At 46.0% G+C, this 14628-nt stretch overlaps 1 protein-coding gene across 4 annotated transcripts in view; it reads left to right on the forward strand.

Annotated features, from left to right (window-relative positions):
- Nucleotides 1–14628, forward strand: part of DLGAP1 (DLG associated protein 1) — a 1173524-nt gene that overhangs the window by 310216 nt on the left and 848680 nt on the right. For all 4 annotated transcript variants that reach the window (XM_063923535.1, XM_063923539.1, XM_063923537.1 and 1 more), the window contains one exon: nucleotides 13402–13478. The gene's annotated coding sequence lies outside the window, so the exon portion shown is untranslated. The remainder of the gene's footprint in view (nucleotides 1–13401; nucleotides 13479–14628) is intronic.

The following is a 14628-nucleotide window of genomic DNA, read 5'->3' on the forward strand; positions in this document are numbered from 1 at the left end:
TACATATACATATATATCTATATATATATCTATATATATCTATATATAAATAACCCAGAGCCTACATTTTTTTCATTTTCAGCAGCAGGGAAAAAACAATGAAAGATAGTCAGCCTTACTTGCTCAGGCTGCTGTCAGTGTCTGCTGAGACAGAGGAGTTCGAGAGCTCGATCCTCTCTGCCTCTAGTCTCCGTTAAGGGCTCCAGGCTTCCTGTGCTGGGCTGGCTCCACATGTTGCCAGGGTTCGGGTTCTTCTTCCTTCCTCCCCTCTGCAGCCTGCGCGCCCAGCCAATGACTGAGCTGCAGGCTGCTGCTTAAATCGCTATTGGACAGCTGAGCTGTCGCTCAGCTGTCCTCTACTCTCTGCTATGCAGCGCCGCAGCACCACAGAGCGGATCTGTAAAAGCGTCCGTTCTGTGGAAGGGGGCCCCTTTTAGAAAGGGGGGCCCGGGGTACGTATCCCCGGGACCCCCCCCCTTAATCCGGCTCTGATGTAAACACCAGGTGAGGGACACTAGGACTTCCTGACACAGAACCATTGTCTGAGACTTGATATGCTGGTGGTACCCATTCCATCTGGCTAGCATGAGACGCTGGGGAGGCCTGAAGTGAAATTGTTCGTATTTCAGCATGTTGAAGGTGGATACCATGGAGTCTAGAGTATCACTGAGTGGATGGACACTCTGCTACTGTGAAGCAGGTTGGGAATGCATAATTGTAGTGCAGCAATCTTGTCTGGAGGGAGAAAGATGTGCTATTCCTGAGCATCCAACAAAGCCCCTAGATGGGGTATCCTGTGAGATGGAATTAGAGAAGACTTGGTGCAGTCGATAAGCCAGCTATGACTCTGCAGAAATGAGATTGCCACGGCTCGGGTGTACTTGGATCCCTGATGTTTAGAGTGTAATTCGGACTGCTTATCTCTACTTCCCAAAAGGGTCAGATTGGAAGGAAAAGTTGGTAGCTCATTGCTACTTTTATATTGTGTTGCCATATTCTACTTACAGGTGCTCTACTATCATGTCAAAAGTTATCAGACTCCCGTGAATACCACATGCCAAAACTTTGGGACTGTGAGGAAAAAGTGTGATAAGGGAGTTTATTGAGTTATTTGGAAATTAATTTTTACTTCACATTTGTAACTGTATCTAAAGTTGTGCTGATTTAGGCAACCTCCCCCATCTACACACAAACTACTAACTACTGTATCACAGAGCTGTATATCTCAATTAGACTTAATTTAAAGTAGATGGCCCATGCATTTTAGATAATATATCTAATTTAATATTTACCAAGCTTCAATAAAAACAAAAATCAATAAAATAAATCAATAGAATATAATAAGCCCAGTTGCAGCAGCGAAACATAAATAACAAAGACATCAGTAAAATCGAAAAAAAATATATGTGGAACAAGGATATATCACAAAATATCAGTGTTGCAAGTTAGTAATGCAGAACATACTCTATGTAGGTAAAGTCAAACAAATTACCATTGAGATGTGTAAGCGAATAGATCTGGAGATATACTGGAAGAATTCTTCAGCTCCAATATGTAAAGAGATAAACTGAGAAGGTTAGGTGCACGCTGGCGGTAGAAATGGTATTCCTTATTGATATAGCAAGGCTCCAGCAGGGTTGGACTGGCCCACAGAGGAACAGGGAAAACCACTGGTGGGCCCCACCACCTGGGGGCCCACCTCTTCCTCTAGGGACCAGGTTCCAGACTGTGCACTTGAATTACTCATTATATATGTTACCTTATACTCAGGGCCGGTGCAAGGTCTCTATGCACCCTAGGCAAAGCTTCAACCCGGTGCCCCCAGCTTCAACCCGGTGCCCCCTAACCAGCAACCCCCCTGCAAGAGGTGCATCAGGGCTATGAGGAGCAGCCATGGGGTACCCCTCGGGAGCCATAGTTACATCCGCATCCTATGCGCCTTCACATGACTTGATGTTACTCATGTCGGCACAGAGGAAGCGCTGAGGCACTATGTGGTACAGCCTGATAGTGGTAGCTGCACTTGATTAGACCCGCAGCAGCAGCCAGCACAGTGTAAAAGGAGGAGGCCGCATACAGAGACATCTTTCAGTTTTTTGCTAGATGAATTCAGTGGCGTCCTCCAGGAGCTGGTGCCCCTAGGCAGCCGCCTAAAGCTGCCTAATGGTAGAGCCGGCTCTGCTTATACTGCACAGGGCTATGGTGTATTTTCTGCAGTGCATTTCTGTTATTAATTATCATGCATGTACTGTACTAGCGGTATTTACTACAGTATATATATTTACCAAGGGGCCAAGACCATGCACTCTCTAATGGTTAGCCAAGCCTCTGTGGCAACTGGCCACTCCCCTAAACATGGGCCCCTACCAATACATTTCCCTGGTGGGCCCTTCATGTCCCAGTCCGACACTGGGCTCCGGTAGTAGGTGATGTTGTTATCCAGAGAAAAAGGTTGCAGGTGCACATTTCAAACATTACCAATTTATTAATAATTATTGCAATAAAATTTTGCATTTTGAGCAAGGTTCTTCGCATAGTTATGGCCATAAGTAACGGCTTGCCCACCGCGTCCAGGTGACCTCATTAGTCGGGCAAGTCCCTAACATTTTGGGGGTACAAATCTAGGGTGCGGGACCCCCCAAAAATGAAGCAGCTGAGTGACCCCAGGGCAACACAAAAGCGAAAAAATATATAGTGAAAAAGTGAAAATAGGTTAGTGAGGGAGGCTGCTGAAAAGAGCAGGGGTAAATTAGTGAGAGGTAATGAAGTGAGAGATAAAGTAGTGAGAGGTAAAGTAGTGAAAAGTGAAGGAAGGAAATTAATTACATTGAAACAAAACATACGATAGGGATGAAAGTAAATATGAAAATAAGTGAGAAACGCATCTGTGATTGGGGTCAGTCTTATAACTCTATTCTGATATGTATAAATAGTTGTCCAGGCTCCCTTTTTCAAAGCTAAATGTAATAGCCTGAGAGCTGCTGGACTTTGTGTGAGTCGGCCCGTATTTGTAGAGCGGCAATCGTCTACAGCGAAAAACCAACCTGGTTTTGCCTTGTAAATGAATGTTGCTTACAAAATACTGGCAGACTCACACAAAGGGGGTCATTCTGACCTGATTGATCACTGCAGTTCATCGCAGCGCAGCGATCAGGTCAGAACTGCGCATGCGCCGGTGCCGCAGTGCGCCGGTGCATGGCTGACAGCCATCGGCTGTCGTTGCCTAGCGATTGCCTGTGCCTGATTGACAGGCAGAGGTGGTCGCTGGGCGGGAAGGGCGGCTTTTGGCCGCCATTTTGTGGGCGCGGTCCGGCCAACGCAGGGGGCAGGCCGCAGCGGCTGTGTGACGTCTCACACAGCCGCTGCGACCCGGGCAGTGACGAGTATGTAACCCCTGGCCAATCGCAGGATCTGCGCTGGCTGGGAATTACGCAATGCTTTTGTACTTGGAGGGGGGGGGGGTGGCGGCCTGACATGCGGGGCGGACTAACCCTGTGCTGGGCATCCCCCCACATGTCAGTGTAAGTGATCGTAGCTGTGCTAAATCCACTGCCTGGAGGCCCACCTCTTCCTCTAGGGGTCAGGTTCCAGACTGTGCACTTGAATTATACATTATACAAATATTACATTATAGTGCACAGGACTATTGTGTATTTTCTGCATTGAATTGCTGTTTCTAACCTGGTGCATTATCATGATGCACTAGCAGTATTTACTATATATATTTATCAAGGGGCCCAGACCATACACACTCTAATGGTTAGCCAAGCCTCTGTGGCAGCTGGCCACACCTTCTCTGCAGACTGGCCACTCCCCTAAGCATGAGCCCCTACTGCTGGTTTCGCCCACGGTCGGCCCTTCATGCCCCAGTCTGACACTATGTAGAGGACTGGTGCGCTGCTAGAAATATTTTTAACCTTTTTTATTACTTTTTTTTGTTTCTTCTGATTATTACAGCATTTCTGTTTTCTGTGACATGACTAACCATGCCTCAGTGTTTTAGTCCAGAATTTGAAGGCTGTACATAGCCTGTGCCCTGGCACCTAGGGTAAAAGCTTTCAATGAGGCATGATCCACCATCCTTTAATAAGGACAAATCCATTAGGTCCATGAAACAGAGAAATCAGTGGTCAGCAACTCAGCATATAAAATGTATGGTGGAGGTCATTCCGAGTTGTTCGCTCGCGAGCTGCTTTTAGCAGCTTTGCACACGCTAAGCCGCCGCCTACTGGGAGTGAATCTTAGCATATCAAAATTGCGAACGAAAGATTAGCAGAATTGCGAATAGACACTTCTTAGCAGTTTCTGAGTAGCTCCAGACTTACTCGTCATCTGCGATCAGTTCAGTGCTTGTCGTTCCTGGTTTGACGTCACAAACACACCCAGCGTTCGCCCAGACACTCCTCCGTTTCTCCAGCCACTCCCGCGTTTTTCCCAGAAAAGGTAGCGTTTTTTCACACACTCCCATAAAACGGCCTGTTTCCGCCCAGAAACACCCACTTCCTGTCAATCACACTCCGATCACCAGAACGAAGAAAAAACCTTGTAATGCCGTGAGTAAAATTCCTAACTGCATAGCAAATTTACTTGGCGCAGTCGCACTGCGGACATTGCGCATGCGCATTAGCGACTAATCGCTACGTTGCGAGAAAAAAATACAGAGCGAACAACTCGGAATGACCCCTTGTGTGTAATGCTCTGCTGCAGTTTAAGGAATGCTGGATTCTAACAGCATGCCTGTAGGCTATGTGTCTGCAGGCTACATCTTTTTGTTCTGTTCTACTTATTGCCTCAGGGTGACACAAAATAGAAATAAAATGTAGTCATTTGGACAAGCCTTCTTGCTGTGTTTGTGTGAAGACAGATATTATTCATACATACTCAGTTTATTTCATATAATGATGCGCTTCGTATTATACCATTTTACTTGCTCTTTAAAGGGCAAATTTATCAATTATTGCGTTCTAGACCTGGTAATTATAAATTCTTATTGCCGTTTATTAGCTGTTCTACCCGTTTTTTGCACAGGAGTTTCTGATTTTCATGATTGTATATATAAATGAGTGTTAAAAATTTGGTAAATCTATAGAGATGTAAATTTGAGACATCTTAATGTAAGTAAATATTAATCCATGGTTCTTGGCGTTACTCAAGGAGAACCCGTAGCAGATATGGTAAAAAGTGACAGGACCATTTTTGTAGTTTATTAAATTCTACACACTGAAGGTGCAATCCAAATTTTGATCCGATTGTCTAATTGGGCGTTATCGGTCACGCAACGCAAGCCACACATCGGTAATGATGTCATTATTTAAACCCCCTTTTTATCCCTTTAGGGGAGGTTTAGTAAAATCCTAATTACGTAGTTTTCCTATTTCCCACCTGAAGAATACCTATGTTACATTTCATCTTCCTAACATATCAGGAAGTACAAGAATTAGTGATGAGTTTGTCAGTGAGTGAGTGAGTGAGTGAGTGAGTGAGTGAGGGCTTTCACATTTTTGCAGTTTATTAAATTCTACCCGCTGGAGGTGCAATCCAAATTTTGATCCGATTGTCTGTTTGGGCGTTATCGTTCATTCAACGCTAGCCATGCATCAGTAATGACGTAATTATATCAACACCTTTTTCATACCCTTAGGGGAGGTTTAGTAAAATCCTAATTACGTAGTTTTCCTATTTCCCACCTGAAGAATACCTATGTTATATTTCATCTTCCTAACATATCAGGAAGTACGAGAATTAGTGATGAGTGAGTGAGTGAGTGAGTGAGTGAGTGAGGGCTTTCACATTTTTGTAGTTTATTAAATTCTACCCACTGGAGGTGCAATCCAAATTTTGATCCGATTGTCCGTTTGGGCATTATCGTTCACGCAACGCTAGCCATGCATCAGTAATGACGTAATTATATCAACCCCCTTTTCATCCCCTTAGAGGAGGTTTATTAAAATTCTAATTATGTAGTTTTCCTATTTCCCACCTGAAGAATACTTGTGTTAGATTTCAGCTTCCTAACATATCGTGAAGTAATGATGTCAGTCAGTCAGTGAGTGAGTGAGGGCTTTTGCATTTATATATATAGATATGAAATTACAGATGCAGTGACAGGAGCTCTGTTAGAGTACTACAGTCTTCCTTTGGGAGCCGGACACACTGACCATGCATGTATTAGAGGACAGCCCCAGGGATGTATCCTATTGACAAAGGCTGTAACCCCTGTGAACCTTTTGCGGAGTGTAGCCCATAGACTCTAGATGGTGTTAGCAGACAGGACAAAATTCTATAAATTTGTCAAATGAGCAGCCCCCATAGGTTTCTATGGGGGCTGCTTTTATGATCGAAACGGATCACAGCATATATCTCTGATACCTGTTGCGTTTCCCCCATGGATACACACAAGGTATTCTTAATATTATGGTTACTCCCCCCCCCCAAAAAAAAAAAAATTAAAGAGGCTCCTAGGAGAGATTCAGTAGACTATAATAGGAATAGTTGAGGTTGCAGGTATAAAGTTGTCCCATTCAATAGCAGTGGTTTAAATAAAAAATAGATAAGACATGGTAATGGACTGGCTGCTGCAGTAAGCCTAAGGACAGAGAATTTATTCTATAATGAACTTACATATGAAGCTTGGTAGGTTTATATGAGGTGTAGGATAAACATTATTCCTCCAAGCAATATTTTCTTAAACAAGTCTATTGTGTGCAGTTACACTGAACATACAGCCCTTCCAAGTGGAGTCCTCATTAGGACATGAGCCGCAGGCAAGTCTGTTTTACAAACAGATCTTGCCGTTTTTTTGAACACTAAAGGGCCCTACACACATGCCGATATCACTGCACGATATGAACGATCTCGTTCATTAATGAACGAGATAACGTTCATATCGTGCAGTGTGGAGGCACCAGCGATGAACGATGCGCGGCCCCGCGCTCGTTCATCGCTGGGGCCATGTCGGCTGTGCATGCAGGCCAATATGGACGAGATCGTCCGTATTTGTCTGCAAGTCTACGGAGCCGGGTGACGGGGGGAGTGAAGAAACTTCACTCCCCCCGTCACTGCCCCCCCCGCCGCCGGGTCGCCCGTCGCCCGTATCGGCGGTCGGGCAGCTCGGCGGCACATCGCCGAATGTGTAGGGCCTATAAGAGTGTATCATGGGCATATGCTGCAGGTTTCTGAAAATGCAATGCAGCAACATTATCAGCTGGTTTACATGCAACTATGAATCAGGACATAAATATTCTATCCCTTTATTATGAAATTGATCATCATTGGGAGGAATGTACCATAAAAGCACGGATTCAGTATGATATTCCGGCTGTCGGGATCCCGGCGGTCAGGAGACCGATGCCGGGATCCCGACAGCCGGAATACCAGTGGCGAGCGCAGCATGTCCCCTCGTGGGCTTGCTGTGCTCACCACGCTTTGGTTGCCACAGGGTTATATTCCCCCTTGCGTGGTGGCGTGGACCACCAGGTGTCAGGCTTCCGGCTTCGGTATCCTGACAGCCGGGATCCCAAAAGCCAGCATAATGAATGCCTCCCAAAAGCATAACAGTTGCAGAGTTCCCATATCCCAAATGTTTTAGTTGTATTCATAATTTCTCTGACGTCCTAGTGGATGCTGGGAACTCCGTAAGGACCATGGGGAATAGCGGCTCCGCAGGAGACTGGGCACAACTAAAGAAAGCTTTAGGTCACCTGGTGTGCACTGGCTCCTCCCACTATGACCCTCCTCCAAGCCTCAGTTAGATTTTGTGCCCGGCCGAGGTTGGATGCACACTAGGGGCTCTCCTGAGCCCTTAGAAAGAAAGTATAGATTTAGGTTTTTTATTTTCAGTGAGACCTGCTGGCAACAGGCTCACTGCAGCGAGGGACTAAGGGGAGAAGAAGCAAACTCGCCTGCTTGCAGCCGGATTGGGCTTCTTAGGCTACTGGACACCATTAGCTCCAGAGGGATCGACCGCAGGCCCAGTCCTTGGTGTTCGGTCCCGGAGCCGCGCCGCCGTCCCCCTTACAGAGCCAGAAGCAAGAAGAGGTCCGGAAAATCGGCGGCAGAAGACATCATTCTTCACCAAGGTAGCGCACAGCACTGCAGCTGTGCGCCATTGCTCCTCATGTACACCTCACACTCCGGTCACTGAGGGTGCAGGGCGCTGGGGGGGGGGGGCGCCCTGAGCAGCAATATTAACACCTTGGCTGGCAAAAATACCACAATATATAGCCCCAGAGGCTATATATGTGGTAAATACCCCTGCCAGAATCCAGAAAAAAGCGGGAGAAAAGTCAGCGAAAAAGGGGCGGAGCTATCTCCCTCAGACACACTGGCGCCATTTTCTCTTCACAGTGCAGCTGGAAGAAAGCTCCCCAGGCTCTCCCCTGTAGTTTTCAGGCTCAAAGGGTTAAAAAGAGAGGGGGGGCACTAAATTTAGGCGCAATATTATATATACAAGCAGCTATTGGGGAAATTTCACTCAGTTATAGTGTTAATCCCCACTCTGGTGTGTGCTGGCATACTCTCTCTCTGTCTCCCCAAAGGGCTTTGTGGGGTCCTGTCCTCAGTCAGAGCATTCCTTGTGTGTGTGCGGTGTGTCGGTACAGCTGTGTCGACATGTTTAATGAGGAGGCTTATATGGTGACGGAGCAGATGCCGATAAATGTGATGTCGCCCCCTGTGGGGCCGACACCAGAGTGGATGGTTAGGTGAAAGGTATTAACCGACAGTGTCAACTCCTTACATAAAAGGGTGGATGACGTAACAGCTGTGGGACAGCCGGCTTCTCAGTCCGCGCCTGCCCAGGCGTCTCAAAGGCCATCAGGGGCTCAAAAAACGCCCGCTCACTCAGATGGCAGACACAGATGTCGACACGGAGTCTGACTCCAGTGTCGACAAGGTTGAGACATATACACAATCCACTAGGAACATCCGTGTCTTAATCCCGGCAATAAAAAATGTGTTACACATTTCTGACATTAACCCAAGTACCACTAAAAAAGGGTTTTATGTTTGGGGAGAAAAAGCAGGCAGTGTTTTGTTCCCCCATCAGATGAATGAATGAAGTGTGTGAAAAGCGTGGGTTCCCCCCGATAAGAAACTGGTAATTTCTAAAAAGTTACTGATGGCGTACCCTTTCCCGTCAGAGGATAAGTTACGCTTGGAGATATCCCCTAGGGTGGATAAGGCGCTCACACGGTTGTCAAAAAAGGTGGCACTGCCGTTTTAGGAACGGCCACTTTGAAGGTACCTGTTGATAAAAAGCAGGAGGCTATCCTGAAGTCTGTATTTACACACTCAGGTACTAGACTGAGACCTGCAGATCGTGCTGCAGCAGCGTGGTCGGTGACCCTGTCACACATGAGAACATATTAAAGACGTCGTCTTATATATGAGGGATGCACAGAGGGATATTTTGCCGGCTGGCATCCAAAATGAATGTAATGACCATTCTGTCAGGAGGGTATTAGAGACCTGTCACTGGACAGGTGATGCTGACTTTAAAAGGCGCATAGAGACTCTGCCTTATAAGGGTGAGGAATTATTTGGGGATGGTCTCTGGGACCTCGTATCCATTACTTCAGGTTTCCTCACAGACTAAGAAAGCACTGTATTATCAGGTACAGTCCTTTCGGCTTCAGAAAAGCAAGCGGGTCAAAGGCGCTTCCTTTCTGTACAGAGACATGGGGAGAGGGAAAAAGCTGCACCAGTCAGCCTGTTCCCAGAATCAAAATTCTTCTCTCGCTTCCTCTGAGTCCACAGCATGACGCGGGGGCTCCACAGGTGTAGCCAGGTACGGTGGGGGGCCGTCTCAAAAATTTCAGCGATCAGTGGGCTCGCTCACAGGTGGATCCCTGTTTCATTCAAGTAGTATTTCAGGGGTACAAGCTGGAATTCGAGATGTCTCCCCCCCGCCGTTTCCTCAAATATGCCTTGCCGACAACTCCCTCAGGCAGGGAGGCTGCGCTAGAGGCAATTAATAAGCTGTATTCCCAGCAGGTAATACTCAAGGTGCCCCTACTTCAACAAGGACGGGGTTACTATTCCACACGGTTTGGGGTACCGAAACCGCATGGTTCGGTGTGACCCATTTTATATTTAAAATCCTTGAACACATACATAAAAAAATTCAAGTTCAAGATGGAATCGCTCAGGGCGGTTATTGCAAGCCTGGACGAGGGGGATTACATGGGATCCCGGGACATCAAGGATGCTTACCTGCATGTCCCCATTTACCATCCTCGCCAGGAGTACCTCAGATTTGTGGTACAGGATTACCATTACCAAGTCCAGACACTGCCGTTTGGACTGTACATGGCACCGAGGGTGTTTACCAAGGTAATGGCCAAAATGATGATACTCCTTCGAAAAAAGGGAGTTTTAATTATCCCGTACTTGGACAATATCCTTATAAGGGCAAGGTCCAAGGAGCAGTTGCTAGTCGGGGTAGCACTATTTTGGAAAGTGCTACAACAGCACGGTTGGATTCTAAACAGTCCAAAGTCACAGCTGGTTCCTACGACACGTCTACTGTTCCTGGGGATGGTTCTGGACACAGAACAGAAATAAGTGTTTCTCCCGGAGGAGAAAGCCAAGGAACTGTCATCTCTAGTCAGAGACCTCCTGAAGCAAAAACAGGTATCGGTGCATCATTGCACGCGAGTCCTGGGAAAAAATGGTAGCTTCCTACGAAGCAATCCCATTCGGCAGGTTCCATGCAAGAGGGCCGCAGGTTCGGCATACAGGACTAGGTCCTAGTGACCATGGATGCCAGCCTTTGAGGCTGGGGGGCAGTCACACAGGGAAAAAAACTTCCAGGGACTTTGGTCAAGTCAAGTGACTTCCCTACACATAAATATTCTGGAACTGAGGGCCATTTACAATGCCCTGAGTCAGGCAAGGCCTCTGCTTCAAAACCAGCCGGTACTGATCCAATCAGACAACATCACGGCAGTCGCCCATGTAAACCAACGGGGCGGCACAAGAAGCAGGATGGCGATGGCAGAAGCCACAAGGATTCTCCGATGGGCGGAAAATCATGTGTTAACACTGTCAGCAGTGTTCATTCCCGGAGTGGACGACTGGGAAGCAGATCTTCTCAGCGGACACGACCTCCACCCGGGAGAGTGGGGATTTCATCCAGAAGTCTTCCAAAGGATTGTACACCATTGGGAAAGGCCACAGGTGGACATGATGGCGTCCCGCCTCAACAAAAAGCTATAAAAGATATTGCGCCAGGTCAAAGGACCCTCAGGCGATAGCTGTGGACGCTCTGGTAACACCGTGGGTGTACCAGTCGGTTTATGTGTTCCTCCCTCTGCCTCTCATACAAAAGGTACTGAGAATAATAGGAAGGCGAGGAGTAAGAACGATACTCGTGGTTCCGGATTGGCCAAGAAGAGCTTGGTACCCAGAACTTCAAGAAATTATATCAGAGGACCCATGGCCTCTGCCGCTCAGACAGGACCTGCGGCAGCAGGGGCCCTGTCTGTTCCAAGACTTACCGCGGCTACGTTTTGACGGCATGGCGGTTGAACGCCGGATCCTAAAGGAAAAGGGCATTCCGGAGGAAGTCATTCCTACGCTGATTCAAGCCAGGAAAGATGTAACTGCAAAACATTATCACCGCATATGGCGAAAATATGTTGCTTGGTGTGAGGCCAAAAAGGCCCCAACAGAGGAATTTCAACTAGGTCGATTTCTGCATTTCCTACAAGCAGGAGTGTCTATGGGCCTAAAATTAGGCTCCATTAAGGTACAGATCTCGGCTCTGTCGATTTTCTTCCAAAAAGAACTAGCTTCAGTACCTGAAGTTCAGACATTGTAAAAGGAGTGCTGCATATTCAGCCCCCGGTTGTGCCTCCAGTGGCACCTTGGGTTCTCAACGTGGTGTTGAGTTTCTTAAAATCACATTGGTGTGAGCCACTAAAAACCGTGGATCTAAAATATCTCACGCGGAAAGTGGTCATGTTATTGGCCTTGGCTTTGGCCAGGCGTGTATCAGAATTGGCGGCTTTGTCATATAAAAGTCCTTATCTGATTTTCCATATGGATAGGGCAGAATTGAGGACTCGTCCCCAGTTTCTCCCTAAGGTGATATCAGTTTTTCACTTGAACCAACTATTGTAGTGCCTGCGGATACTAGGGACTTGGAGGATTCCAAGTTACTGGACGTAGTCAGGCCCTTGAAAAATTTATGTTTCCAGGACGGCTAGAGTCAGGAGAACTGACTCGCTGTTTATCCTGTATGCACCCAGCAAACTGGGTGCTCCTGCTTCTAAGCAGACTATTGCTCGCTGGATTTGTAGCACAATTCAGCTGGTGCATTCTGCGGCTGGACTACCGCAGCCAAAATCTGTAAAAGCCCATTCCACAAGGAAGGTGGGCTCATCTTGGGCAGCTGCCCGAGGGGTCTCGGCTTTCCAACTTTGCCGAGCTGCAACTTGGTCAGGGGCAAACACGTTTGCTAAATTCTACAAAATTGATACCCTGGCTGAGGAGGACCTGGAGTTCTCTCATTCGGTGCTGCAGAGTCATCCGCACTCTCCCGCCCGTTTGGGAGCTTTGGTATAATCCCCATGGTCCTTACGGAGTTCCCAGCATCCACTAGGACGTCAGAGAAAATAAGATTTTACTCACCGGTAAATCTATTTCTCGTAGTCCGTAGTGGATGCTGGGCGCCCATCCCAAGTGCGGATTGTCTGCAATACTTGTATATAGTTATTGCCTAACTAAAGGGTTATTGTTGAGCCATCTGTTGAGAGGCTCAGTTATATTCATACTGTTAACTGGGTATAGTATCGCGAGTTATACGGTGTGATTGGTGTGGCTGGTATGAGTCTTACCCGGGATTCAAAATCCTTCCTTATTATGTCAGCTCGTCCAGGCACAGTGTCCTAACTGAGGCTTGGAGGAGGGTCATAGTGGGAGGAGCCAGTGCACACCAGGTGACCTAAAGCTTTCTTTAGTTGTGCCCAGTCTCCTGCGGAGCCGCTATTCCCCATGGTCCTTACGGAGTTCCCAGCATCCACTACGGACTACGAGAAATAGATTTACCGGTGAGTAAAATCTTATTTTTATATATATATATATATATATATATATATATATATATGCAAGGGTTGTCAATGCAACAATGCCAGAATTTAAGAAATATTGTACTGTATATATAATAATGGTTGCAATAGTTTTGTCTACTGTTATTTGGCATGTGGCTGACCTTCTTACTAAGGTTAAATCATTGAATAATACCATCAAAATATAACTGGTATAGAAGTTTATATAATATGCACCATTATTTTTATTATATATTCTAATTGAATAAAATACATAAACACTCAGAGTAAAAAAAAAGTAGATTACTTATTGTTAAATTCAGATTCAAATCTTTTTGTTTTCCTTTTACAGAGCAGTTTAGAGTCACTGATTGAACCAGCACTTTTCACTTCAAAACTGCATTAGAAGATGAAAAACTGACAACAAAGGTATGATGTCTGCCAGTGTTCACATCCTGTTTTACGTTCTTTCAATCTTTCTACTGTACTTATTTTTTGAATGTACTTTGAAATTTGATGCACTATAAACAGCAAATTATTTGTGATTTCTAAATGAAGATTTGTCAACTCCTTTTCAATTTATGTTTTATTTGTTCTGCATTTGCTTTTTAGTGTGTTGGATTGTAAAATTGCTATAGTAAGTATCTGACTAGTTGCAGAGCCGGCCCTAACCAATATGATGCCCTAAGCAATATTTTGGCTGGTGCCCCCTTGCACAGACGCTAGTTCCGCCACCCATAGCAGTCCTCATTTTGGTGCTCCTACCCCCTATATTTTAAATAGGAACAGTGTGCGCATTCGTCGCGCAGCCCAAAACGGTGCGTGCTCTTGCTGGGAAGGGGCATGGCCACACAATAATACCCCCAGTTGATATTACGCCACACAGTACAGCAACTTTATTCACATTATACCATGCAATAGTGTCTCTTATTCACGTTACATCACACAGTAGTACCACGTTACTCCTCACAGTAGTGCCCCTTATTCACATTACACCACACCATATTACTCTTTATTCACATTAGACCACAAAGTAGTGCCCTTTCTATACGTTTCACCACCAAGTACTGTAGTACACCTTATACACATAATGTCGCACATTAGTAATGCATTTCGTATGCAGATAGAGCCGCAGTCACACACAGAATATAGGCATTCTGCATATCATTTTAATCAGCAGAAGCTGCTTGTGCCGCTAGGTATTCCAAATGCCCTAGGCATTTGCCTAGTTTGCCTATGCATAGGGCCGGCTCTGACTAGTTGACTGTGTATTAAAATAATTTATGTTCCTGAAGTCATAGTGGAAGAGGTCACCTTTCTTTATTAAAATATCTCTACGTGCCCCTCATTTTCCTTTTTTACAAACAAAATTAGACTTGTTGTTCATGTTAGAGCCTTAACAGATACCGCCTCTAAAAATGTACAGTGCTGTCAGGTTTTAATATTATTAACATGCTTCCATTATATGAGAGATTGCTTTTGGTTGGGATGTTGCGTCATACTGTACTGACTTTATTAATCACCTCTCTGGGAGAAGGCCAGAGAGAAGATGCAGGTGGCCGGTGATGGGGGAAAGGCC

The sequence above is a fragment of the Pseudophryne corroboree genome, chromosome 5 (genome assembly GCF_028390025.1).
Source record: "Pseudophryne corroboree isolate aPseCor3 chromosome 5, aPseCor3.hap2, whole genome shotgun sequence".
NCBI classification, from domain to species: Eukaryota; Metazoa; Chordata; class Amphibia; order Anura; family Myobatrachidae; genus Pseudophryne; species Pseudophryne corroboree.